This window comes from Rhineura floridana, chromosome 6 (assembly GCF_030035675.1).
Source record: "Rhineura floridana isolate rRhiFlo1 chromosome 6, rRhiFlo1.hap2, whole genome shotgun sequence".
In the NCBI taxonomy this organism is placed as follows: domain Eukaryota; kingdom Metazoa; phylum Chordata; class Lepidosauria; order Squamata; family Rhineuridae; genus Rhineura; species Rhineura floridana.
In genome coordinates this window covers 156,218,445-156,243,777 of record NC_084485.1, presented here as the reverse complement: position 1 = coordinate 156,243,777, position 25,333 = coordinate 156,218,445, and the positions used below count along the sequence as shown (strand labels likewise).

The 25,333-nt window shown below is 41.7% G+C and overlaps 1 protein-coding gene and 1 long non-coding RNA gene across 7 annotated transcripts in view; one reads left to right on the top strand and one right to left on the bottom strand.

Moving 5' to 3' along the window:
* The window catches only part of CEP350 (centrosomal protein 350), a 142,453-nt gene extending 132,670 nt beyond the window's left edge, over window positions 1-9,783 (bottom strand). For 4 of the 6 annotated variants that reach the window (XM_061634240.1, XM_061634245.1, XM_061634244.1 and 1 more), the window contains exon 1: window positions 9,559-9,729. The gene's annotated coding sequence lies outside the window, so the exon portion shown is untranslated. The other 2 variants (XM_061634242.1, XM_061634241.1) reach the window with 2 other exon arrangements.
* A 2,178-nt stretch (window positions 9,784-11,961) lies between these two features.
* Window positions 11,962-23,345, top strand: LOC133388078 (uncharacterized). The gene is made up of 3 exons (XR_009763655.1): window positions 11,962-14,273; window positions 20,217-20,297; window positions 23,014-23,345. It is a non-coding gene; the product is annotated as an uncharacterized LOC133388078 (long non-coding RNA).
* Window positions 23,346-25,333: the final 1,988 nt, after the last annotated feature.

Here is a 25,333-nt window from a genome sequence, read left to right as displayed (position 1 = left end):
CAATGTTGAAGGTTCAGATAATTTTATCCCTCCCTGTTCAGCATAGCTAGGAGATTAGTGACAAATTGACCTGTATTAGTCAGCACTACAACTGCATTTTATTAACCCTCCTGAAAACATACTGGAATTCAACAAACTGAGAACTGTTGTGTAAATTTGTATAAATGTTAGCAGAGACTGTCAACGGTCTGAGATGGGTGTGTGCCAGTGTGTGCATTTACCTAAGTAGCAGGCTTTTACCCTGCATTGAGATCACTTAGTAAATTAAGAAAAGCTACTTTATTTATAGGAATACATAGTAGATAGGAAGGCTGTGACGTCCTTCCCCAGCACCACCAGTGAAGCTCTCACTTGCGGCTACCAGCAGACAGGAACGTCAGGTTTTCTTCTTACCCTTTACAGCTCTAGCACAGATCTCACTAGATCCCACTGCTAGGCAGCAGCACCAGTCACTTTCTGTAACCAAAACTCCCAGAGACTTTGCCTAAGTCTCTCTATAGCTTGTTACCTTGTGACTGTGTGCCTATGCTGTTCCCAACCCCCTTGTATCTTTATATTTAAAGCATACAACTCTGGGTTGCTCTGGATACTTGACTTGTTACAATATCTCCCTTCACCGCTGCCACCATTAGATACAGTTTCTGTTCAGCCTTAGTAATTACCTTGCCCTCCCTTCTGGTCTGTATATTCCCCCCTTTATTTAATATTAGAAATAACAAGATTACTTAAGGAATGTTTCACAAGCGTATGGTTTCATCTATATTCTGTTAGGTACTTGACTTCTTACTAACTGCCTCAGAACTCCGACTCACTCTCCACAACTCCACTTCCAAACACCATCCACCTCCTCAATTCACCACCTCCCAGATTCAACTGTCATTCTTCCATTTATACTCCCAGCCATTCAAACACTCAGCCAATCATCCAGCATTCTACTGCTCATGTACTCCCCCCTCCTCTTTCACTCCACTTACCATATGTCTTCTATATAAACAGCACTTACCATATTTACAATATAAGCAGGAACATCACAAAGGCATACCTAGTTCTAACTAAATTGGAGGCGCAACGCCCAGACGTGGGAGTTGCCCTCATGACTCCAGAGGGAGACAGCAGAGACAAAGGTGTGTCCTCTCTCTCAGACAGTTGAAGAAGAAAAGAAGGGAAAGGGCGGATGGAGGAGGGGCAGATAAGCTTCCCTAAGCATATCAGTCTAACGACAGAAGGAAGTCAGTCTGAGCATCACAGGTAAAGGTAGTCAAGCCTAGCCATCTGGAGGACCCTAACTCTATCTCCCTTCTGGAACATAAACAAAAGAACAAAGCCCCACTTCCAACAAGAACAACTTCAGGATTCTTTGTAAAAAGTGAATGAACAAGTGATGGAACTTCTGGAGAAAAGAGCTCGTGTGGAAGCAACCTAAGAGTATCAAAGAGTAAAGTATATCAAAGAATGGTGTCAATTACATTCCAAGGAAAAGTGAATGGTAAAAATACTGCACTGTCCATTGTGGCTGCCCATTCTTGTACACTGGCTAGTGCACTTTATTAATTTTGCAGCTCTTGGAAAGTCACTAGTCCCCTCATCCACCTCATAGCACCATGGTGAAGATATAAGAATTCTACAATTTAAAATGGTAATGCAATATGCCAGTGTTTCCCAAACTTTTTTTATTTTTTTGTTGCTGGACTACAGTTCCCATAATTCCTGACCATTGGCCATGCCGGCTGGGGCTGATGGGAGTTGTAGTCCAGCAACAAAAAAATAAAAAAAGTTTGGGAAACTCTGCAATTTAACTCTATAAATGAATAAAAATAAAAATATTAAAAATAAAAATATTACACTCTACACATGGAGCTATTTTATTATTTGGAAGTTATTTTTTTTTTAGTTCAGAGTATATTTTTCTTCCTGAACCTGACGTGAGATTCTTGTTGCATTTGTAGTGTTTTATTTATTGAATAACTTAGGAGTTATTGCTGAGTAAAGTTGAACAGGGTTGTGCTGCTCAGCTGTAATCCTATGCACATTTTCCATGGGGTATACTTCAACAAGTTCAGAAGGAATTACTTTTAGTAAACATGCACAGGATAGCACTAAGATCCACTGATCTTAATGAAGCCAATGACGGAAGTTAAAGCTAAGACTAACATGAAAGTGAAGCAACAACATCCATAGAGATAGGAAAACCGTAGTCACAATTCAATTGTGTGGAGACAGAACTTCCAAAAGAGAGTTCCTTTTCAAGTTTTTATTATACAGCCACGAGAGTGGCTGTATACTATAGTCAGCGGGGATTTTTCACATTCTGCAATGTTTAATGGAAAATATCCCCCCATGCCATTCTGAGGCTTCCCATAAGCTCATTTCAAAACAAAACCTTACAAAACGTATAGTTCTGAACTCAGAAACACTTGCTTAACAACCCTGTCAATTTTCATGGTGATACACAAAACAGTCAGAGAGAGTCGACAGTTCAAAGTCTAAAAAGAGAGAAAAAACTCAGAGCCCTTTTGGACTTTTTTCTGCGAGTTCTCATAATCTGTTGAAATTCATTAAAAATCAGCCATGTTCACAGAGTACCTGTAATCCTAGTACTGACCTTGCCCCATACTCTGACCTTCATCTACTGCAGTTTAAAAGTTAAAAAAATGCCTGGTTCATTTTTAATTAATTTAATAAATTTTGGCTGGGACCCAATGATAGCGCAGAGCATGCTCAGTAAGGACCAACTGTCAGTGTTCTAAAAGCCTCACAGCTGCTGGGCTTGGCTAATAAGAGAGCCACACCCACACCAGACTTGATTTCACTTGAGACAGTCATGGCTTCCCTCAAAGAATCCTGGGAAGTGTAGTTTGTGAAGGGTGCTGAGAGGAGACTCCTATTCCCCTGAGAGAATGGTTAACAGTCAGCCACTCTGATTGAAGGTCTGTGAGAGGAACAGGGCGTCTCCTAGCAACTCTCAGCACCCTTCACTAACTACACTTCCCAGGATTCTTTGAGAGAAGCCATGATTGGCTTTGAGCCATGGCTTTGAGAGAAGCCATGATAAATTCTTTTAAATTGTTTTTAAAAAAATGTGTTTTTAAATTTGTATATTTGTTTTTAATGTTTTTAGTTATTGTAAACTGCCCAGAGAGCTTCAGCTATGGGGCGGTATATAAATACGCTAAATAAATAGATAAATAAATAATGATTGTCCAAAGTGTAATAGAGGCCTGGTGTGGATGTGGCAGCTTTGTTTTGTGGGACAGCTTTGTTTTAAATTTGGGCAGGAGGTAGGGTTGACAGGTTCAGGGCCTGAGACTGATCCTGTATCTTTAGGAGAAGAGAAAGTCAGCCAAGTGCTGGTGTTCTTGCAACATTGTAATGGGGAAAACCACAAGGTAGAATTGTCCCTTCCCCCTGCCCAACTGTGGAAGATACAGAAGACGTCTTGGCTGCCAGGGCCAGCCTGGTCAGTTTTACCTATCCTAATCATGATTGCATAGGAGTATATCCGATTCAACTCAATAATCATACAAATGATCAGACCTGCCTTTTCCCTCCTTCCCCTTTCCTCTCCCTTTCTCCTCCCCTCTTCCTTCTTCCGCCTTCCCTGCCCACTCCAGCCCTCCGTCCCTCCCCCCCAGTCAGTTTTACCTATCCTAAGCATGATTGCACGGGAGTAAATCCCACTGAACTCAATAAACATGCAAACGACCACATCTGTCCTCCTTCTCCCCTCCCCCTCCTGCCTGCTCCCATCCCAGTCCTCCCCTCTGGCTTTCCACCCCTCCCTCCTCCCCCTCCTCCCTTCCACATCCCCTGTGGTCAGTTTCACCTATCCTAAGCATGATTGCCTGGTGTGTGTGTGTGTAAATCCCACTTAACTCAATAAGCATGCAAATGATCAATCCATTCTCAGCAAACTTGCGCAGGATCCCATTTCTTACCTCCCAGATTAAAAAGCAATGGAATTCACTAATAGGCAAAAAACCTTGTGGTTTAAGAATGTACCTATAGCCCACAGATATTTCTACCAAACTTTAAAAAGCAAGGAAATTGAGCAGCTATAGTGAATGCACCAGGGGAGCAGGAGACCTGAACTCCTCTCTGAGATATTGGACTGCCCTACAAAGTTGTCAAAATGCAAACACAATTTGGGTTGGTCTTTCACAGTCCAATCCACTTGCTGTGTAGCTTGGAAGAATTTGGTAACACGTGCCTCTGAGCATATGGTGAGTGGTGGCAACACCTGTAATCAGCCCAAATAATAGAAAGAAGATATGTCCTGTGCTGATCTTGCTTTAGCCGGGAGGAACCAACATTATTAAGACAGTTGATATAGTTCAGATGGTCACTTTAAATACGTCTGATTTACTTTGCAATTTTAGTGAAGTTTTCTATAGGAAATCATTTTCTTTTGCTTTTGTTTCTATGAATATGTGAAGTACAGCAACACTTTGCAAAATTTATACTAAAAAAACTCCAAACATAATTGTGGAATAATGGCACTGACCTCTGCAAAATAGTCTCCAGTGGACCTCAGAAGAGTCTCAATTTGCACAAGATAAAACAGTGGGAGGTGAAATATATTCTAGCAAAATTCTAGGTGTGCTCTATGTTTTTAATTGATCGTGAACACCTTGCCTTAAATAAAGTGGTTTAAACATTGCAGGCTGAAAACATGCATCCTCTTTTTTCCAACAACTAGAGTCGTTGCTAAAGTAGCAGGATATTGTAATCAGTCTGATTTTATATTAAACTGCAGTTTCAGGTCCAACTGTTAATGCACCCAAAATAGAAATAGACCATAACCTCCAATTTGAAACACAAAAGGCTGTCTTCACCATCATATGACACTGACCAATAAAAAGGCTTTGAAATTAATGAAAATAAATTTGACACAGATTTCTAGGATGAATAATGAGGGGAATACAATTTTCTAGTTTAGCTTCTCTGTAGAAACATTACTAACACAGGAAAAGTCAGAAGAACACCAACAAACATACAAAAATATAATTCTCCATCTTTGGAGATGGCAGGTGTTGCCACCACTCACCATATGCTTTAAGGTTTGGTAGAAATATCTGAGAATCAAGGACTTTAGCAAAGGGGTGACTGAACAGCCACATGACCAGTCTCTAACTAAAGGTGACATTAAAGACAGACATTTTAACTCAGTTTGGTTCGAATCCCCACGCAGCCATGAAGCTCCCTGGGTGACCTTGGCCCAGTCACTGCCTCTCAGCCTCATGAAAACCCTATTCGTAGGGTCGCCATAAGTCGGAATTGAAGGCAGTATTTACATTTATTTATTTTATGAGATTTTTTTTTTTTTAAAAAAAAACAATTTCTTAATGTTGATACAATCAATTATTTGCATGCTATTAATCATTAGTTGCTTTCCTTGCAAAAGCATCCCAAAGCAATTTACAAACACTAAAACCAGTTATAACAAACCAACCAAAACACGTCTGTGCAAATAAAACACAGGTCTTGTCTCACTAAAAGAGGCCACCTGTACTTAAAGCATTTCAAATTAAGAGCCAAAAGCCCAAGTAAAAAGGAAGGTTGTTGCCAGGTATGCCAATCTGGGAAGAGCATTCCGTAAGCTGGGAGCCACCACTGAGAAGGCCTGTTCTTATGTTATCACCTTCCACATATTGCAGGTGGGGGAGGGATGAGAAAGGGATAGAAAAAGACTGATTGATGACAGAATACACTGGTAATATTGCAGGTTACAGGTGGGACTGAGACTGGTTTGGATTTCCAACCAAAATCTCCTATACAGAACTTCCCCAAGAATGTGCAGTAACGCTCAGTTTAGTTCAACTGTCTCATGCATATCATCCCATTCTGTGGCAATACACTTATGTGAAGAGCTGTTGCATTTGGTTCATCTTGAACCTACTATTAATCAGTTTCACTGGATGGCCCCAGAGAGGTATACACTTATTTCTACTTTTTACCCCATTCATAATTTTCTAAATCTTTATCATGCTCCTTTTCAATTGTCTTCTCTCCCCACCTCCCACCACAAAAATACAAAATCTGTTTTACTAGGGAAGACGCTCCAACCTACTGGTTAGTTGCTCTTTTCTTTGCCTTCTTTAATTCTATGACATCCAAGGCAATGTAGAAAAGATATCCCATTATATCCTCACAACAATCCTGTGAGATAGGTTAGGTTGAGAGAATGAGTAGCTCATTGTTATCCAGGGAACTGAACCACAGTCTCCCTAAAGCAAATTCAACATTCTACCTAGTACATCACATTTGGGATACTAAGGTTTCCTCACCAGTCCTGGGTGTCTTCATCGATGCATGTTCTCTTGTGTATACTATAATGTGTGCTTATTCCAACCTATTCTTTGGTAGTGACACAGATGGCCTCTCTCTTAATGACCAACTCCACAGCAAGTCTTAGCTCTCAGTAAACAACTGTAAGAATGGGTAGGTAAGTCTGCCTGATAATACTACGCTCCATTTTGTCTGATCCCTTTTTGCAACAGCTGTGATGAAAGGCAGTTCAATATGATTGCCACTTTTTTCAGAGCCCTGGATCTTTTTATGAACAACCAATGCCCCTGAGGCAAACAATTCAAATTATTTTAAAATAGCAAAAGCAGGAAACCAGCCAGGATGACAGCTGAACTGCTAGATGGACTGCAAAAGGATGAGATCGTATAGAAACTAAATAAATTATTTGTGTTGGAATTTCACTGCAGACATTGTTTGACATATCCACACCTGAACTACAGTATTTTTTCCCAGAGGGGGCATCCAAAGAACTGTGTGAAATAGAGGCAACAGGAAAAGGCATTCTAGGGTATGTTGATTTAACAGATTCCTATCCCATCCTTCAATAAAAAAAACTCCAGGGCAGTTTACGAGGAAACAGAATATACAACAACAATAAAATAATAAAAGCAATAAAGCCACAATACCTAAAAGAGCAAATAAGAATGATATTAATAAAAACTTCACAGATGTTTAAAATCATGGACAAATATAAAGATATTCATGTGTCACCAGAAGGACATCAATCTAGGCATCCTAAGCCGCCTGGGGAGCAAAGAATTGACGCTAGTCCTTCACAAGTAACTGGTCCTGGATGGGATACACCTCAGAGGTCCCAAACGTGTAACTGCTGTTCTACTGAGGAAATACAACTTGTCATTAAAATCCAAACCTTTGAAAAGGGAGCCAAAGTAGTCAATATAACATCAATTTTTAAACAGGGGTGGAGGAGTCGTCCAAGATTTACAGGCAACTTGGCCTAACATTAATTCCTGGTAGATTATGGAATCATGAATTGGATAGAATGATTAGGCGTACAGAATGATTAAGCCTAGAGTCGCCAAAATGGTGCCCATAAGCTCAATGGCACCCTTGAAGCCTTCCCCTTCTCCTTATGAAGCCTCTGACCACCACCATGACCACTCATAGCCCCATTTGTCTTGAGGTGGTGACCATGCCCTTTTCGAGGCTGAGGAGCTGAACACAAAGTGCAGCAACTGGGGGGAACAGTGATTGATATGGGAGATGGGGGGGGAGAAATGGAGCTACCACAGGGGAGAAAGTGGAGGGACATAGGAGTCAGTGGAAAGGAGTGCCAGAAAGAGAAAAGTCAGATCCAGTTAAACTTGCACAAATTGCACATTTTCCCAAGCCGCCTGCATGGATAAATGTGTGTCAGCGAGGTATGGATATGGCTTTGGCCTTGGCCACTCTTGGCATGTGGCTCCAGAAGGTTACGCATGAGGGAATGCAATCCCCAAACTGATTCCCCATCACTGACTTACATGATGGGGTCTGAACCAAAAGTTACTAACTATCCAATCCAAGAAGGCTGGTATAGCACGGTGGGGAGGAGAGCCTGGCTGGGAGTCCAGAGTCGGTGAGTTCAAATCCCAGCTCGTGTCTCCTGGGTGTCAAGGGCCAGCTAAAGATCACCCCCACAGTGAGTGGCTCAGGGGTTACGTGCCCTGCCACCTGTGCAGCCGTGGGCAAGCTGCATAGTCCCAGGGAGCCCAATTGTCCCCCAGTTGTCAGTTGCGGACAAGGAAGGGGCTGGCTTGTGCAGCTGTGGCAGGCCCTGGCCAGCTGGGGAGGACTAGCCTCAGAGGGATGCAATGGTAAACCCCCTCTGAATACTGCTTACCATGAAAACCCTATTCATAGGGTCACCATAAGTCGGGATCAACTTGAAGGCAGTCCATTGCCATTGCATCCAATCCAAAACACATTCTCCTAGGAGTAAGTCCTATTGACCTCAATGAAGCTTATTTCTGAGTAGACATGTATTAGATTGCATCCTAGGAAAGTGATCTTAGCGTCTTGGGCATAGCTCAAAAAATGTCAGTGTGCAGCATGAAAAAATGAATTAAATGCTAGTAATTATTTCTTAAAAAGACTGGCTGTACAATATTGTATAAAAATTCAAGATACAATCACATATGGAACACTATGTGCAATTCTAGATCCTCAATCTCAAAAAGGATGCTGTAGATGTAGAAAAGCTGCAGAAAAGGGCAACCAAAATGATCAAGGGGGCGCAGCACCCTTCTTACAAGGAAAATTTAAAACTGTTTGGGGCTTTTTATTTTAGAAAAAAAGTCCATTAATAGTGGGGGGATCAGGCATGATAGAGGCTCATAAACTGATGCATGGTGTAGAGGCATAACTTCTTCTCCCCTTCCTAGAATATTAAAACTAAAAGTCACCAATGAAACTGACTGATAGTAAGCTGAGGACAGACAACAGAAAGCACTACTTCACACAACAACACATAATATATGGAATTCATAGATAACCACTACCTTAGACAGTTAAAATGAGAGTAGAGAAATACAAGGGCCATCTAAAATATTTAGGTATGACAGCTAAGTGGAGTGCCCACATTCAGAACCAAAATGCTAGTGACTACCATTTGCTGGGGAGCAAAAGAGAGCTGTTGTCTTCTAGCTGCTTGTTTGTGGCTTATCAGAGGCATCTGTTGATCGTGGTGGGAAACAGGATGCTGGTGCATGGCTAGATCATGCCCCCCTAGACTGTAAGATTCCTGGTGGCAAAGATCTGTCGTTTTTGCTCGCATTACTCTAAAAAAGTGCACCTGTGTGCAGGTACCTGTCTACACACAAACACAATCTGTATCCCAATAGGTTAATGCAATTCCAAATCTGGTCCAGTTATGAAAGTTATTACTTTTATACAAACTTTTGAACCAACCTATACTACTACTTTTTTTTCAGTTTGCATTTTCCATTGTAACCACTAGATATTTTAAATTGAACAAAGTTACTAAGACGCATAGTAATTAATAACCCATAATGGGCCCTTGGGTCGTGATAGCTAGGAACAAGGGATAACACTTTAAAACAGGAACGGCATCTTGGAGCCTCAACCCTAACAGAGACTGTCCCTTTAAACCAGGAAGAAGCCGTGACAGCCCTGGCCGAACCGCAGAGAGAAGGGAGTGGGGGCAGAGAGGAGACAAGTGGACGGGGGAAAGAACAGGCTGAACCACAGAGCCGGGCTATTAAAAAAAGCCGCACCACAATCGGACTATACCCGGTCGAGGAAGAGTAGCGACATGGAACCTCGTCCCCAGGGCCGGTTCTAACAGGCAGCCAGGTGGAGCACTGGCCGAGGGCTCCTCCGCCCCGCTTCTGCAATCAGCGGCAGGATTGCTGCCGCGGATAGCTGGACAAGACCTTCAGAGCCGCCCGCCATTTCTACGCTTCACCTACCTTCCTCTCTGCCGTTTTTTGTGACTGCGCGCGGTGCGCGCGCAGGTTTGCCATCAACCAAGATGGCGGCCAATGTTCCCAAAGAGGCTGAAGCCTCGGCCGCCATCTTGTTTGATGGCAGCACTGCGCGCGTGTAGCACGCATGCGTGCCATCAACCAAGATGACGGCAGAGGCTTCAGCCCCTTAGGGAAGCCTCGGCCGCCATCTTGGTTGGTGGCAAACCTGCCAGCCGAAAAAACAGCACAGAAGAAGGTGAGTAGAGCGGGGGAATGGCAGGCGGTTGGGATCTCCCGCCCTGCGACGCGCGGTACCAATCGTGCCGCGAATCGCAGAACTGGAGTGCCGGGGCCCGGGGCAGGCTGGCGCCGGCCCTGGGACCGAATTGAGGGTCCAGTTAAGCCTCAGGAAGCCCATCGTTTGCACGGCGATTGGTGTCTCAGAAAGTATGTATTTCAGTCTGACTGAGTCCGACAGTCCCAACAGTTACATACCTGAGCAGAAGATGAATATCATTAACAGGCTTGGCTCCCCCCCCCCGTGGTCTTTTGAATCAAAGGTTTTGATCCACTCATAGCGCACAGCTGTATGCAGAGGTCTCTCATATGGCTCGCTAGAGCCATTTTGTCTCCTCCCTTGCCTGGGCACACACATAGGTAAATGGCTAGCTGCACTGGCAGAACTGAAGGGCTGTACACACTTCCCAAATCCACATCCAGCCCCTACATTTGCCTCGGCAGGAGTTCTCATGTTCCAGAACACACGTAAGTTGCATCAGACAGAGAGGGACAAGAGGCTGGGGATGTGGGAGGCTCACAAAGGCCTGCTTAATATGATAGGCTAGTGGGGACAAGAACAGGGTTCTATCATGTTCTATGGGAATTCTCAATACCCAGGTGCCCATGCTGCATCAACTAGGGCCAAAGATTATTTTTGAAAACTTTCCCAGCTATGGCTGAAGTTAGATTGGAAGGAATGGAACTTCTTTCATAGGCATACATGAATATTCCTTGATTTTATCTGCTAAGATATGGCCTATTAGGAGGGAAAACACAAGATTTCCTTTTTTACAAGAGACCTACAGGAGCATTAGGAATAAACTATAATATTCTCAAATATAATTACTAATGATTCCAGAATGTAGTCTGGTGAAAATGAAAATGTTCATTTGTTGTTATGTACCTTCAAGTCGATTTTGACTTATGGCAAACCTATGAATCAGCAACCTCCAACAGCATCTGTTATAAACCACCCTGTTCAGATTTTGTAAATTCAGGTCTGTGACTTCCTTTATGAATCAATCCATCTCTTGTTTGGCCTTCCTCTTTTTCTACTCCCTGCTGTTTTTCCCAGCATTACGGTCTTTTCTAGTGAATCATGTCTTCTCTTGATGTGTCCAAAGTATGATAACCTCCGTTTCATCATCTTAGCTTCTAGTGACAGTTCTGGTTTGATTTGTTCTAACACCCAATTATTGGTCTTTTTCGCAGTCCATGGTATCCGCAAAGCTCTCCTCCAACACCACATTTCAAATGAGTTGATTTTTCTCTTATCCGCTTTTTTCACTGTCCAACTTTCATATCCATACATAGAGATTGGGAATACCATGGTCTGAACGATCCTGACTTTAGTGTTCACTGATATATCTTTGCATTTGAGGACATTTTCTAATTCTCTCACAGCTGCCTTCCCCAGTCCTAGCCTTCTTCTAATTTCTAATGTCTCCATTTTGCTTAATGACTGTGCCAAGGTATTGATAACCTTGACAAGTTCAATGTCCTCGTTGTCAGCTTTAAAGTTACATAACTCTTCTGTTGTCATTACTTTAGTGTTCTTGATGTTCAGCTGTAGTCCTGCTTTTGTGCTTTCCTCTTTAACTTTCATCAGCATTCGTTTCAAATCGTTACTGGTTTCTGCTAGTAGTATGGTATCATCTGCATATCTTACATTATTTATGTTTCTCCCTCCAATTTTCACACCTCCTTCATCTTGGTCCAGTCCCGCTTTCCGTATGATATGTTCTGCGTATAGATTAAACAAATAGGGTGGTAAAATACACCCCTGTCTTACATCCTTTCCGATGGGGAACCAATCGGTTTCTCCATATTCTGTCGTCTTTGCGAATAAAATGAATATACTAATAATAAGCTGTAGCAGGTTACCTTCTTTCCCACAATAGAACATTTTTCTTGGATTCTTTATCAACATTCCTCAAAATGTTCTAAGCAGCAGAGTGTACAGAGTTGTTTTTATTCATTCTTTCTGCAATTAATTAATTGTATTGATATTTATTTTTAATATCTGGAAATTTATTTGTTACCATGGTACATGAAATATAAAATTCCTCATTGCAATCAATTCATTTAATTAATTAAAACCATAGATATAGTGCCCATGATCCAAAAATATTAAGAGAGTTCACAGTCCACTAAAATGCAAGTACATTCAAACTAATACAATAAAATATACATCAGTATTCACAAATGGCTAAAGTGCAGCAAGTCATACTAATGGACGCAAAGGCCTGAGTAAATAAATTAGGTATTTAGTAAGTGCTGGAAGCCCATTATCATTGGTTATTGTCTAATATCTAAGGGGAGATGATTCCATAAAGTGGGTGCCATGGCAGAGAAGGCCCTTCCCCTAGATACGACCAGATGAGCATTGGCAGGCTGCAACATAACCAGGAGGGCCTCACTTTCAGATCTCAGTGACCAGGTAGATCTGTGCAGAAGAAAGGGCTCTCTCGGGTAACCCAGTCTTAGGTTGCTTGGAGCATTTACATCATCAGCAAAACGGTAAACCTGGCTTTGCAGCAAAGCGGCAGCCAGTGCAGATCTTTCAAAAGTGACGTTATATATCCACAGTAGGCAGCCTCACTTAACAACCAAGTGATGACATTTATTTATTTATTTAAAATATTTCTAGCCCACTCTATTTTTTCCCCAGAAACTCAGAGCGGCGAACAACCTAAAACCAGTACATAAAAAAGAATAAAACAATAAGATACCAAATCTACACAGATCGAATACAGTTAAAAAATACAATAATTATATACTTGTTACCATGATTTATTAAAATTCCTATTCTACGTATAGTTAAACGCAACCCGAAAAAGGAACGTCTTCACCTGACGGCGGAATGCCGCAAGTGAAGGAGCCAACCAAACCTCAATCAGTAAAGCATTCCAGAGACTAGGAGCTATAACCGAGAACGCCCTATTTCTGGTTCCTGACAAGTGAACTTGTGAGACTGGAGGGATCGTAAGAAGTATTTCTTCCGAGGACCTCAAAGAATGGGAAGGTTCATAACGAGACAACCGGTCTGACAAATAGACAGGGCCCAAGCCGTGTAGGGCTTTAAAGGTTAACACCAGCACTTTGAATTGAGTCCGGAAGCGAAGCGGCAGCCAGTGGAGTTGTTGTAACAAAGGCGTTGTATGGGCTCGAAGGCCTGCTCCCGTCAACATTCTCACTGCTGCACGTTGAACCAATTTAAGCTTCCGAACTGTCTTCAAAGGCAGCCCCACGTAGAGTGCATTGCAGTAATCCAACCGGGATGTAACTAAGGCATGTGTTACTCTCGTCAGATCGGACATCTCTAGAAACGGACGCAGTTGGCCAACCAGTCTTAACTGGGCGAAAGCGCTCCTGGACACTGCAGAAACCTGTGCTTCAAAATTCAAAGCCGAGTCCAGAAGCACACCCAAACTGCGAACCTGAGTTTTTAGGGGGAGTGTAACCCCATCCAACACAGGCAAATTCCCTATTTCCAGGTTTGTCCCACGACTGACGCAGAGCATTTCTGTCTTGTCTGGATTTAGTTTCAGCTTGTTCTGACATTCCACACTAGCTGCAGCTTCTGGACCAGCCTTCAGGGCAGCCCCACATAGAGTACATTACAGTAATCCAGTCTTGAGGTTACTAACATCCAGATCACTGTGGACAGGCTGTCCAGAAGCATTCCCTGTTCAGAAGCAGTTATAGCTGGCATAGCAGCCACAGCTGGATCAGTGCATTCCTAGCCATTGAGGCCACCTGGATCTCACCTGACAACCTCCTACAGACTTTGTATCCATTCCTTAAGGGAGCATTCAACCCTGTTTAAAACAGGCAAATTACCCAATTCGCAGACACAAGAACGCCCCCAGCCAAAGCCTCCGTCTTGTCATGATTCAGCCTCAGGTTATTGGCCCTCATCCAGCAAACCAATACATCCAGGTACCAATCCAGAACTTGCATGACCACTCTTGACTAAGATGTACCCAAGAAATAGAATCGGGTGTTTATTGCAATAAGATTTATAAAAGTGACTGTCAAAGCAAGCTAACATTTTGCATGATATAAAAGGCTCAGGCTGCAATTCTTGACACACTTACTTGGGAGTAACTCCCACTGAGCACAGTGGAAGTTACTTATGAATAAACATGTATAGGTTGAATTGTAACTCTCATTAACGTTTGGATATTTTTACTGAAATTAGCCAATCCACTTGGACGTTGAGCTCCAAAAAAGTGATCATGGTGTCTCCCCTGCCAGGTAAGGTTTCCGGTTCCGGTTGACGGCATCGGGTGAGCTTTTTTGCTCCCGTCTTTGACTTCTGTAAATTTACTTTCTAATTAATCTTATCTTTCTGTTCAAAGACGAGAGTTATATGATAAACAAACGCCCTACCATCCCTTTTAGTCTAGTAATTCAACCGGCTGAAGAAACTTGCAGTGACTAAGTGCTATTCAGTCTGCAGCCTTGAAACCCTGTAAACTACCAGATAGCCAGATGGCTCAAGTTACATTTTAATTTATTTTTTGCTCTACTGAGTTTTAGAATTATAACTTAGATAATGGTCCAAACAAGGAAGGGGAGAAAAGCTTTAGGACTTGCTTCTCCTCTAGAAAGATTGCCAGAAAAAGAAAAGAAAAAGAGGAGACGGGGAAAGGCCTCGGAGGAAACTTCCCCACTATCAAGGCAGGCTGAAAACCCACCTAAGGAGCTAAGGGGACAACAAAAAATTACAAACTTTTTTCAACAATATCACAACATCGCACTGAAAGGGATTGTAGGCATGTATCCACTCCTTTGGATTGGTCCCTTTCCCTTAAAGCCCTCTCCCATAGCACTTGGAGGGATCCCACTGCAGCGAATTTGGCTGATGAAATAGTGCTGGCTGAAAACCAAAACCTAATCAACGTCTCATCTCCAAAAGGTATTAGCTGCATGGCGGCGCCTACAGGCATTTGTGAACAATCCACTGATAAATCCTTGCAAGAGGCTATGGACATGTTACATGAATCTCCTCTAGAGCAGAATGCCTGTATATTCCAACTTATGGCGGAGGGCTCTTTCTCCAGCAGGTCCTTGGATCAGGTCGGAAATCTAGTTTCAGGCAAGGAACTTATCCATCCCTCCCTAAGAGATGGCACCATAGGACCGGCCCTAAAGGGTTGGCTGCTCATGTTGGCGTCAGATCTGGAGCATGTTAAAGCATATTTGAACGAATGCAACTCACTCTTAACAACCTTAGTTGCCTTACAACGAAATTTACAGGCTACCCTGATAACCACTGCTCAAGCTCATCCAGCAAAGCTCTCTGCGCCTGCAGCGCTGTCTCGGCAAAAGTCTTCCCGGGGTAAAAAAAGGCGTCCGGTACCTCAATTACAAAAGAGTAAAAACTTAAAGTCTTACAAACCTTCTCAGAGTAATAAGATGAATTTTAAAAGGCTGTTTAACCTGTTGGACAATGTAGCAGAAGAAGGTCGACAGAAGCCAAGACCGATGCAGGACAAACATCCCGGCAAGGAGCGTTCCTCCGTTCCTACTGAGGGAGGACCTAACTCCCTCCCTCTCCTGCCCGATGAGGTGGATTTGAGCAAGGCCCCCATTATGAGCCCATCTGGCTATATTCCACATCAGGATCCCTGGCACGATGCACTAGTGGGCTTTCAGATGACACAGGACATAACGCCCCTAGACTCAAAGCCATGGTGGAATCTTGTTTTGAACAGGAAAAAGCTGGCTTTTGAAAATTACCCCAAGCCATGGGGTCATATTCTCTCAGCCACTAGAAAACGCCATTTTATAGATACTGTACGTAAGGCGATGATACTGACTTTAAATACAAGCGACATATCACAGGTAGAATATCTCTACTATCACAACAATAGGGCCCGAGTGGTGGTCACCTTTATATCTCAGGAGGTAGCAAACCAAATATGGCTTAATAAGGAATCATTGGCCAAGTTGGATATAGTTACCTCAAGATTTTTTGAAAATTTAGCACCACCTACGGGACTAACTACTCACTCTTATATATCTCAGAGAAGTGTGTACTCCCCGATGCAGTCCAATCCTGGTCTGTTGATTGACCTGAATTCCCAGGATCAAACTGGAAGAGAAGAGGACCCTCCAAAAATTCCGGAAAATCAGGTTTTGACCAAAGATCCAAGGGTTTGCCCCAGTGTTCAAAAGATCGCTTTTCGGCCGACAGTCTTTCTGAATTCTGGTGGATCTACCAACTTGAACCTGAACTTGAATTCGAACTTGAACTTTCCGGAGACTATAACCGGGGGAAGAGATACTACTTCTGCTTTCCCCTCGGCCCCCGAGTATACACTGTCCTGCGAGGAAAATCATCATGAGGGGCGGACAGATGACTCTATGGTGAAGGAGGAACAAGCACTGCTGCAGTCCTTCAGCCATTTACCGGTGAATGAAAGGGATGGAATTCTAAATAGGCTGGTACAACTTACTCTGCGCCTCTCGGCCATTCACGAGCAAGCAGACGAGGACCCGACCCCCCCTTTTGAAGAAAACCCAGAGGAGACGAACGAGTTGGTGGCTCATCTCCCGAAGGAACAAAATTTAATTCAAGCACAAACTGTGTTACCTCCGCATCCTGCGTCTTATAGAATGGACTCCTTGCCCAGGTTGACTTCTTCTACGCACGCACAGTTTAGTCGTATCCATTCGGCAGATGTATTTAGTACAGACTGACAGTTTACGTTCCTCTCCTGGAATATAATGGGATGGACTAACAAATTCAGGGAAGCTAACCTAACTCCTTTTCTCCAGCATTTTAAGATCATATGCCTCCAGGAAACTTGGGCGACGTCAGACACGTCGATATTCTTAAATGGTTTTTGAGTTTTTACACTCCCCGCGATCAAACATAGCATCAAGGGTAGAGCTAGTGGGGGCCTATGTATTTTCATTTCTGCTGATTTAACTGTAGACATCCAAGTTCTGAACCCAAATTGTGATCACTACGTTCAGGGCGTGAGGATAACTGGTTCCTCGATAGGCGCCCTTATAGTTATAAATGTTTATTTTCCACCTATTTTGGCTAAAAAGTTAGGCCAAGGATGTATATGGGACAAATTATCTGAGTTCCTATCATTCCTGGAATGCCAATTTCCCTCTTATAGGGTAATACTCTGTGGGGATTTTAATGCCAGTTTGGGTCCTGGGTGGATTGAAGGGCCCTCATCAAATCAAGGCCCGGCCTCTGTCATTCCCCTGAATGCCAGGGTCTCTCAAGACCAGATAGCAAATAGACAAGGTTTGAGGTTAGTAGAACTTATCCAAGTACACCACCTGGAGTGTTTACATGGCTCGGACTTGGACTTGTCCAAAGGTCCATTTACATACCTCACATCCTGGGGAGCTAGCGTGATAGATTTTACGCTTGTTTCAAGGGCTTTAATCCCGGAGGTCTGTAAATTTACAGTGCTAGATAGAATTGAAAGCGATCATTTTCCCACCTTGACAGTTTTCAGTTTGAGCCACCCTCTGCCCCCCCCCCCGGTTCTTCCAAACATGGAGGGACTTCAAATAGCTGACCGCAGAGTACGATGGTCCCCAAACATACATTCTTCCATTTTGCAATTTCTGGAAAGCAGTCCTTTGCTTTCACTCAGGCAAGCAGCTGTGGACCATGAGACAGATGCTCTTAACTCTTACCAACGTATTACTCTTCTTTTTAAACCTTTGTTGATCCTGAAGGATCCTCACAAGACTGTTCGCCCGGCGAACTCGAGGTGGTTTGATTTCGAATGTAAAACTGCCAAGCATCAATTAGTTAACTACACACGCAGAGCAATAAGGGACCCAATTACGTTCTGTCATGACCACCTTGTCCATCTCCGCTCCTCATACAGGGCCTTGCTAAGACAAAAAAAGGCCCTGTTTGTAAGAGCTCAATGGCAACAGCTTAACCAAGCGATGGTGGAGGGAAATGAGTGTCTGTTCTGGGACATGGTAGCCGGGGGGACTGGAACATACAGGCAGCTCATAACTGGACAAATATCTGCTTCTGGGTGGTCTAATCATTTTACCAAGATTTATACAGCCCCTGCTTTAATTACAGTCCCTTTTATGCTCGACAAGGAGGTAAATCTCTCTAACTGGCCCCCGGTTACGGTAACTCAAATCAAGCCTCTTATTTCCTCATTAAAAAGGGGTAAGGCACCGGGTGAAGATATGATTCCTCCCGAACTTTTTATTAACTTTCCAGACTGGTGGGCTCCCATATTGGCTAAATTGTTCACCCAGATTAATAATGGCATTATACCGGAGGGTTGGAAGCAGAGCATTGTCATTCCCATTTTTAAAAAAGGGGAGAGACAAGATCCCAATAATTATTGGCCCATCAACCTCTTGGATATTGGAGCTAAGCTATACAGCAAATTTCTTCTGCTCAAATTACAGGAGTGGGAAGCAGCCAATGCAGTGATATACCCTGAACAAGCAGGGTTCCGAAAAGGACAGAGTACCATTGATCACTGCGCCACCCTATATTTCCTAGCCAGACATTCAATGCTCGGTCCTACAAAACATCTTTACGCCGCTTTTGTTGATCTGGCGGCTGCTTTCAATTCTATCGATAGAGGTCGTTTATGGGCCAAGCTTGCCCGCACTAATATTGATAAACGACTTCTATTCCTAATCAGGGGACTATACTCCAATAACAGCTTGAGAATCAGAGTGGGAAATAACCTGACAGAACCAATTTTGGCAAACAAGGGAGTAAAACAAGGTTGCCTTTTAGCGCCTATTTTATTCAACCTTTATCTAAATGATATCGTTGCTGAATTGGCAGGCCCAAAATTCTTTCCCACCTCAGTGGGAAGCAGGAAGGTCCAAATGTTATTATATGCAGACATGATTCTCCTATCACTCACTCCCATATCTACAAATCAACTATCAAAAAACAAAGATAATGGTTTTTGGGAAAAGATACAGTAATCATAAATGGGCCATTGGGAACCAACCAATAGAACAATGCCATCCCTTTAAATATCTTGGGATTCAGTTCCAAGATACGCTCTCTTGGAAAAAACAAATTGCCGCCACTAAACTTACAGCTTCTGGATCCGCGGGGACAATTCTAAGATTCTACAGGACTGCAGGGGGCCACCTTGTGGCCCCCGCTCTGAAAATTTTTCAGAATAAAGTCCTTCCACAGATCATCTATGGGGCGGCCATATGGGGTTGGGCGGTCCCCTCTTTAGAAACCATTCAAAATAACTTCCTTAGACAGTTAATGTGTCTACCTCCGGGTACTCCTGCTGCGTTTCTGAGAGCCGAATCTGGTCTCCTCCCTGTCAGCGCTCGAATACACGAATCTATGCTGACATATTGGGTTTCGTTAACAAATGCACCAACTAAGATATTGGCGAAAGCCTGTCTTGATATGGCAGTGGGAGATAGTGTTTGGAACTCCAAATTTCAGAAGATATACCATCAATATCATATTTCATCTCAATCTATTTCCCTACAGAACAGGTTTAAAATTCGAGAACAGATAGAGCATCACTGTATATGGATGGACAGATAGGTAATCTCTAATTCCAAGTTCACAAGGTGGTATGGTTTATTTAAAGCTGGCCATACAAGGGCAAATTACTTGTCATACCCCCTACCTGCTCATTTAAGATATGCCTTCACAGCCCTGAGATTTCAGACAATGCCAAGTGCTATTTTATCTGGCCGTTACCAACAGATTCCGCGGGACCAGCGACTGTGTATTTGTCAATCTGGAAAGGTGGAAGATCTACCTCATTATTTACTTGATTGTCCACTTTACGCCCATCCAAGAAACAAATTTTTGGACATCGTAATCAATTGCCAAGGTCCTCGCTGGGAGGATCAAATTGTCTCCTTCCTTTTAGCCGATAACGACTACTGGGTCACCTATCGGGTGGCCCATTTCGCCCTAGCCGCTCAAAAGTTGAGGGCCAAGCACTTAATAGATCTGGGGTCCTAGGAATATTGGAGACTAATGTTATAATGTTTTTAATATTTTAATGTTTTAGTTCCGGGGTTTTAACATGCCTGTTTTTAGCGCAGATGGTTTTATATCTAATTGTATGGAATTAAATTTTATGTGCCCATTGCGATGGCCTACGGTCTGGCAATAAACTTGATTGATTGATCCAAAAAAGTGTCCCTGCATTTCTGCAACTCAAAATTATCTTTGTATTTTAGGAGTTCTTGGAAACTGCACACTGGAAGGATTACATAATGAAGTCTATTTATAGATCACTGAATAATTAATACCAGTACAGTGTAAGTTGCTCAAATGTGAAATAAATAAAAACCAGCCATGCATTTTTGAAAATGTTAAAATTAGAAGGCACATCCTAGCATTAATTAAGTGAATCTGTAGACCATACAAGGACCCCCATTATATCTTTGATCTGCATGTATGATTCCACTAATTCTTTGTATCAGAAACAAAAATAAATAAATATTCATATAAAGCATACAAATTAATAAAGTAAACTGAAACCTTTAAAATAACAAGACCCCATTTAAACAAACAGCAGAATCAAACTGTTCTGAGTTAAAATGCTTACAGTAGTTCTTACAACTTTTCATTATGTAAAAAGCAAAGTTAATACAAAACCACAAATACATACGGTAACCTCATTTAGAAAATGCAAAGTAGAATTGTAAAATAAAAGGATTTTTTGAAAACACTTGTGTCACTCTTTGGAGGCACATCTCTTTGTATCAGCCGTCTCTTCATACACAAAGAATTAGTGGAATCATACATGCAGACCTAAAGCTGTAATGGTGGTTCTTGTATAGTCTAGAGAGTCGCTTGTAGCTTTCTTTTTCCAGGGACAGGCTGTAGCGCTGGGATATCAAGATGGTATGACAGACTTGCATGCTTCTTCCTGTTGTTACTGTCCCAAAGAGTGGGACATAAAGACTTTCCCTCATTTATGGTAATTTCACTTTACAGGGAATGAGATAGGAAATAAACCATACTGAACTGACCTATGTGCCACAACAAGTTACCAGGCCGGCAGCTCCTAAGCTGCAGGTAGATGCCGTGGAGCTCCCCATCCTGCCGGCTACTGTTGGATTGCACTGTCAGTCTGTTAGCTATGCCCTCATGCAAGCACTACATTCCTTTTCCTCTCCCATCTGGTTTTCTGGGTTTTGCTCCAAACAATCAGCCAACATTCTATAGTCACTGAGCATGCTCAGTTCTCACTTGGATGTTTTTGCAGGTTTCCCCCACTGAGGGTTCTTTTTCAACATTTTATATATGTTTGCTGTTTGACAAACCATGGGGTTTTCTGAAGCTTGCCAATACCTCCTTCTTGTGTGTGGGAAGTGCCAGTCAATAGCACTCACACTGGATATCTGAAATAGCAGGAATGATAGCAAATATTTATTTATTTTTTAAAAATCCCACAATTCCCACCACAAAAGGTGCCAAGGCATCCCACAACTATAATCAAATACATATATAACCATAAAACAAATGTTAACTAGCTAACTAAATAACAGATATAGCCCCTATTCTCCACAAAATATGATGAATGTTTCCACGAAGTGGAAGACAGAACTTCTCATGTAAAAGTTAATACAACATGGAAAAAAATGCCTCTTATAATATGCTAGCTATTCACCATCTGGCTACTGAGAAGTTAGTGAGAAAACTTTATCTCAAATTAAAGGATATTAAAAATTTAACAGATGACATCTATTTCATTCCAAATGGTAAGTTCTATAACTGAAGTAGGGATTCTAAGAGTTAATGTGAAATATGCCAATGAATCAAAGCAATTCAAGTCATAGACAGATTTAAATATGACCAGGAGTCATCAAATCAGCTAAGAAACACTGCTGAAGAGATACATATGCTACCAATTATTGGTGCTTACGGAGGAGGCATACAGGAGGAAAAGACATGAGTCTTTTCCAAGCGAACCCACAAATGAGGGAGAGGGCCTTTGTAGTAGTGGCATTAAAAACTGTGGAACACCTTACTCAGGAAGCTTGGCTAGTTCTTATTTTGCCAGACTCTTGGATTTTTTAAACGTTTGCAACCTGTTGTTACAAATGATCTTTAGTGTTGCCCTGTTTTTAAATCTTCAGTTCTTTACATTATTTCTTTATTTATTAATATATTATTGTAATTTTATTTATTATTATTATTATTAAATTTATATCCCGCCCTTCCTCCCAGTAGGAGATTGTATATGTCTACACATAATGACTGCTGTAAGCCTCCCATAAGCGGCCTATTATTCTAAATAAACTAACAACAACTCAGTAGTTAGAGATACTAGTGAAAACTACCAAACAGCTAGAAACATAGTGATAAGAGTGGAGTGGCTGTAGCTCTGTAGATCTGTTTTGCATGCAGAAGGTCTTGGATTCAGTTCCCCAGCATCTCGACGTAGGGGTGGGAATGCCCCCTGCCTGAAACCCCGGAGAGTCGCTGCTAGTCAGTGTACACAACACTGAGCTTGATGGACCAAGGGCCTGATTCAGGGAGGTGGCTTCCCAAGGTCTTAAAAATATCAAAGCTTCGGAGGCCATCTCAAAGCCAACAGCAACTGGAACCCGGCTGCAGTGCTAGAAGTAGAGCAGAGTCTGCGTAGACTTCATAGTCCACAGCGTGGCCGTGGATTTGTGTCTGAAGATGCATTAAATATTCATATTTATTTTAATTGTAGTTTTGCTTATTTCTTATATATTGTATTTTATTGTAGTACAATTTAAATGCCATAGAATTCAAGTTATAATACAATAAATAAATACGGTATCTATGAAATCAAAGAAGCAGTTAAAATACAATTGAGAATCATACAGCATCTAGCACAACACATTGCAATTGCTACAACTGGGAGAAAAATCATTACAAGGTCCGCCAAAATCCTCAACAATTTCCAGGTGCTGGTGCTGGTGGGGAGGTTGGGAACCACTGGAACAAAGGAATATCTCTACCGTCAAGTTTGTAACATAATCCAATCTTTTTCAGCTTCATCCACTCCTACAATGGGAGGATAACACCGAATCCAGCCCTCTACCTTCTTTTGTCCCAGCCTCGTCCTCCATTGGCGTGCAGCCCCCAGAAGGCTGCCCATGGCCTCAGGGCCTCGGACTAGGGAAAAAGTTTTCCTGACCTTACAAGATGCCATTCTAGCGTATTTGACACCCGGAGCAGATCATTTTTTTAACACCCCCCTCCTCTATACGACAAAATTATTTTCAGTAATAATCATGAAATGAAACGAATAATAATGGCCAGAAAAGAAACGCAGACAGTGAAAAATTTCTTTTATGGAACTTTGTATATATAATCGTGCCAGTAAAAAAAATTAAAAAATTAAAAATATTTAAACAACTGTATGGTAAAACAGTATAGAATTGCTAATAGTATATAATATTGCAGCTGTTGTCAACCTGATGTCCTCCAGATGCTTTGGACTACGACTCCCACAAGCTACATGCAGCACTGGCTGAAGCTCATGAGAGTTGTAGTCCAAAATATCTGGAGGGCACCAGATTGACAAAGTCTCTAGCAGTGGATGTACAATCCCATTACCAGCTCCTGATGTCATGCTTTCAAGGGAAGTGATAATTGGTTTGGTGGGGATAGTCCGTAGGGCTTAATGCATTTGTGTATCAATTTCCATGATATCGTAAATCTAGTAAGTCTTAACACTGTGGATAATATGAGAATGCAAAGTCCCTTATTGTGCAGGCCATGTGCTTATTATACAAATAAAAATGCCTCTGTGTCTCAACAGCCATTTATATAAGCACTGGAAGATACTACCTGTAAAATGACTTAATTCAAATTAATCCAAGCTAATGCATAATTAAACATATCTGAAGATTATATTTAAGAATGTTTTGCTGTTTGCAGTAAAAATTATTTTTCATTTGAAATGTGCTAATGGGCACTTTTACATGTTGATGCCTAATTCTTAGGTTCATTTGCTAATTACAGTACTCAGGTAAGAAATCAAACCTTTTTGGCCAATTCCTTTAAATCTTTCTCCCAGCAAAACCCTCTTTGCTGTTTTGTACTTGCACAATTAGGACCCAACTTTCAAAAGTCAAGCATAAGTGAAGTTTAAAAGAATGATGATATTTAAGTAAAAATATTTTAGCCACCCTCCCAATATATAAAGAATTCTTCAATAGAGAGAACATGGAACTCTTCTTTTGACCAAAAACTACTTAATGTACACATTGGAACAGATGTTAGATAAGCATTTTACTAATTTTAACAGCTACTTTGGCTGCTAAAAAAAAAAAAAAGCTGGTTGATACATTTACTTACAATGTATTACTTTAAAAAACACGCTATTAATCTCTTTCTCCATATGCTGTCTGTACTGCCTTCTGTGCAACTTTAAAAAAAAATTTTTGACTGAACATCCTGTTTCTAGAGACATCTACTTGGAAGTAAGATCTGCTGCAGCATATACCAGCTTATATCATCAAGAAAACATTGGTTCTAATAATATAATCACTAGCCCATTTAGGTCCATTCATTGTGGAGTTGAAGCCAATGTAAATCCCTTCTCTTTAGCATAGTTAATTTAATTAATAATAATAATAAATATAGTAGGCTAAAAACTAAAATCATGTTTTTGCTCCTCTTTCACGGATTCAAATAGGTTTGCACCTTCTGTCTTGAACTCAGGCTAAACTCTCAAAAGAGTACGTAATAATGACAGGGATTTTCAGAATAAGAAAAGTTAGGTAATAATGTTGTGTAGTGCATTATCTCTTATATGGTAATTATTGTTGTTGTTATATTGAGTGTGGGCAAAGTGGGACCAATAGGCAAGTATAATGCAAATACAATCTATACAAATATAACCACTATATAGAACAGTTAAAGAAATCAATAACTTCTGATAACATTTCCCCATTCAGGCATCCACAGTCAAGTAGCTTATACTTCAGTTCACCAAATCCTATTGGAACAATGCCACTGAGGCTACAGCACAGTTGTTCTTGTGTTCCTTTTATTTGCTTAAATACAGCTTGTGCAGACAAACTTTCCAGGGCATTCTGCTCAGCATTTGTGCATTGATTTGCCCCCACAGATGTGTGTGCAGAGAAAGATGCTTAGCTTTATACAGCCACATTTCTTGCTCTTGAAATTACACTAGTGCTTTCTATGGATCTTCATCTGCATCTACACCCATCTAGATGTAGTGCTGTAACAATACCTTAATGAATGGAATAACTGCTATCTATGCACAGGTATAGTATCAACTGATTTAGGAGTCTCTTAGAGTCTTCACAGTGCGACTACTGGACTGAGGCAAAGTGATCAT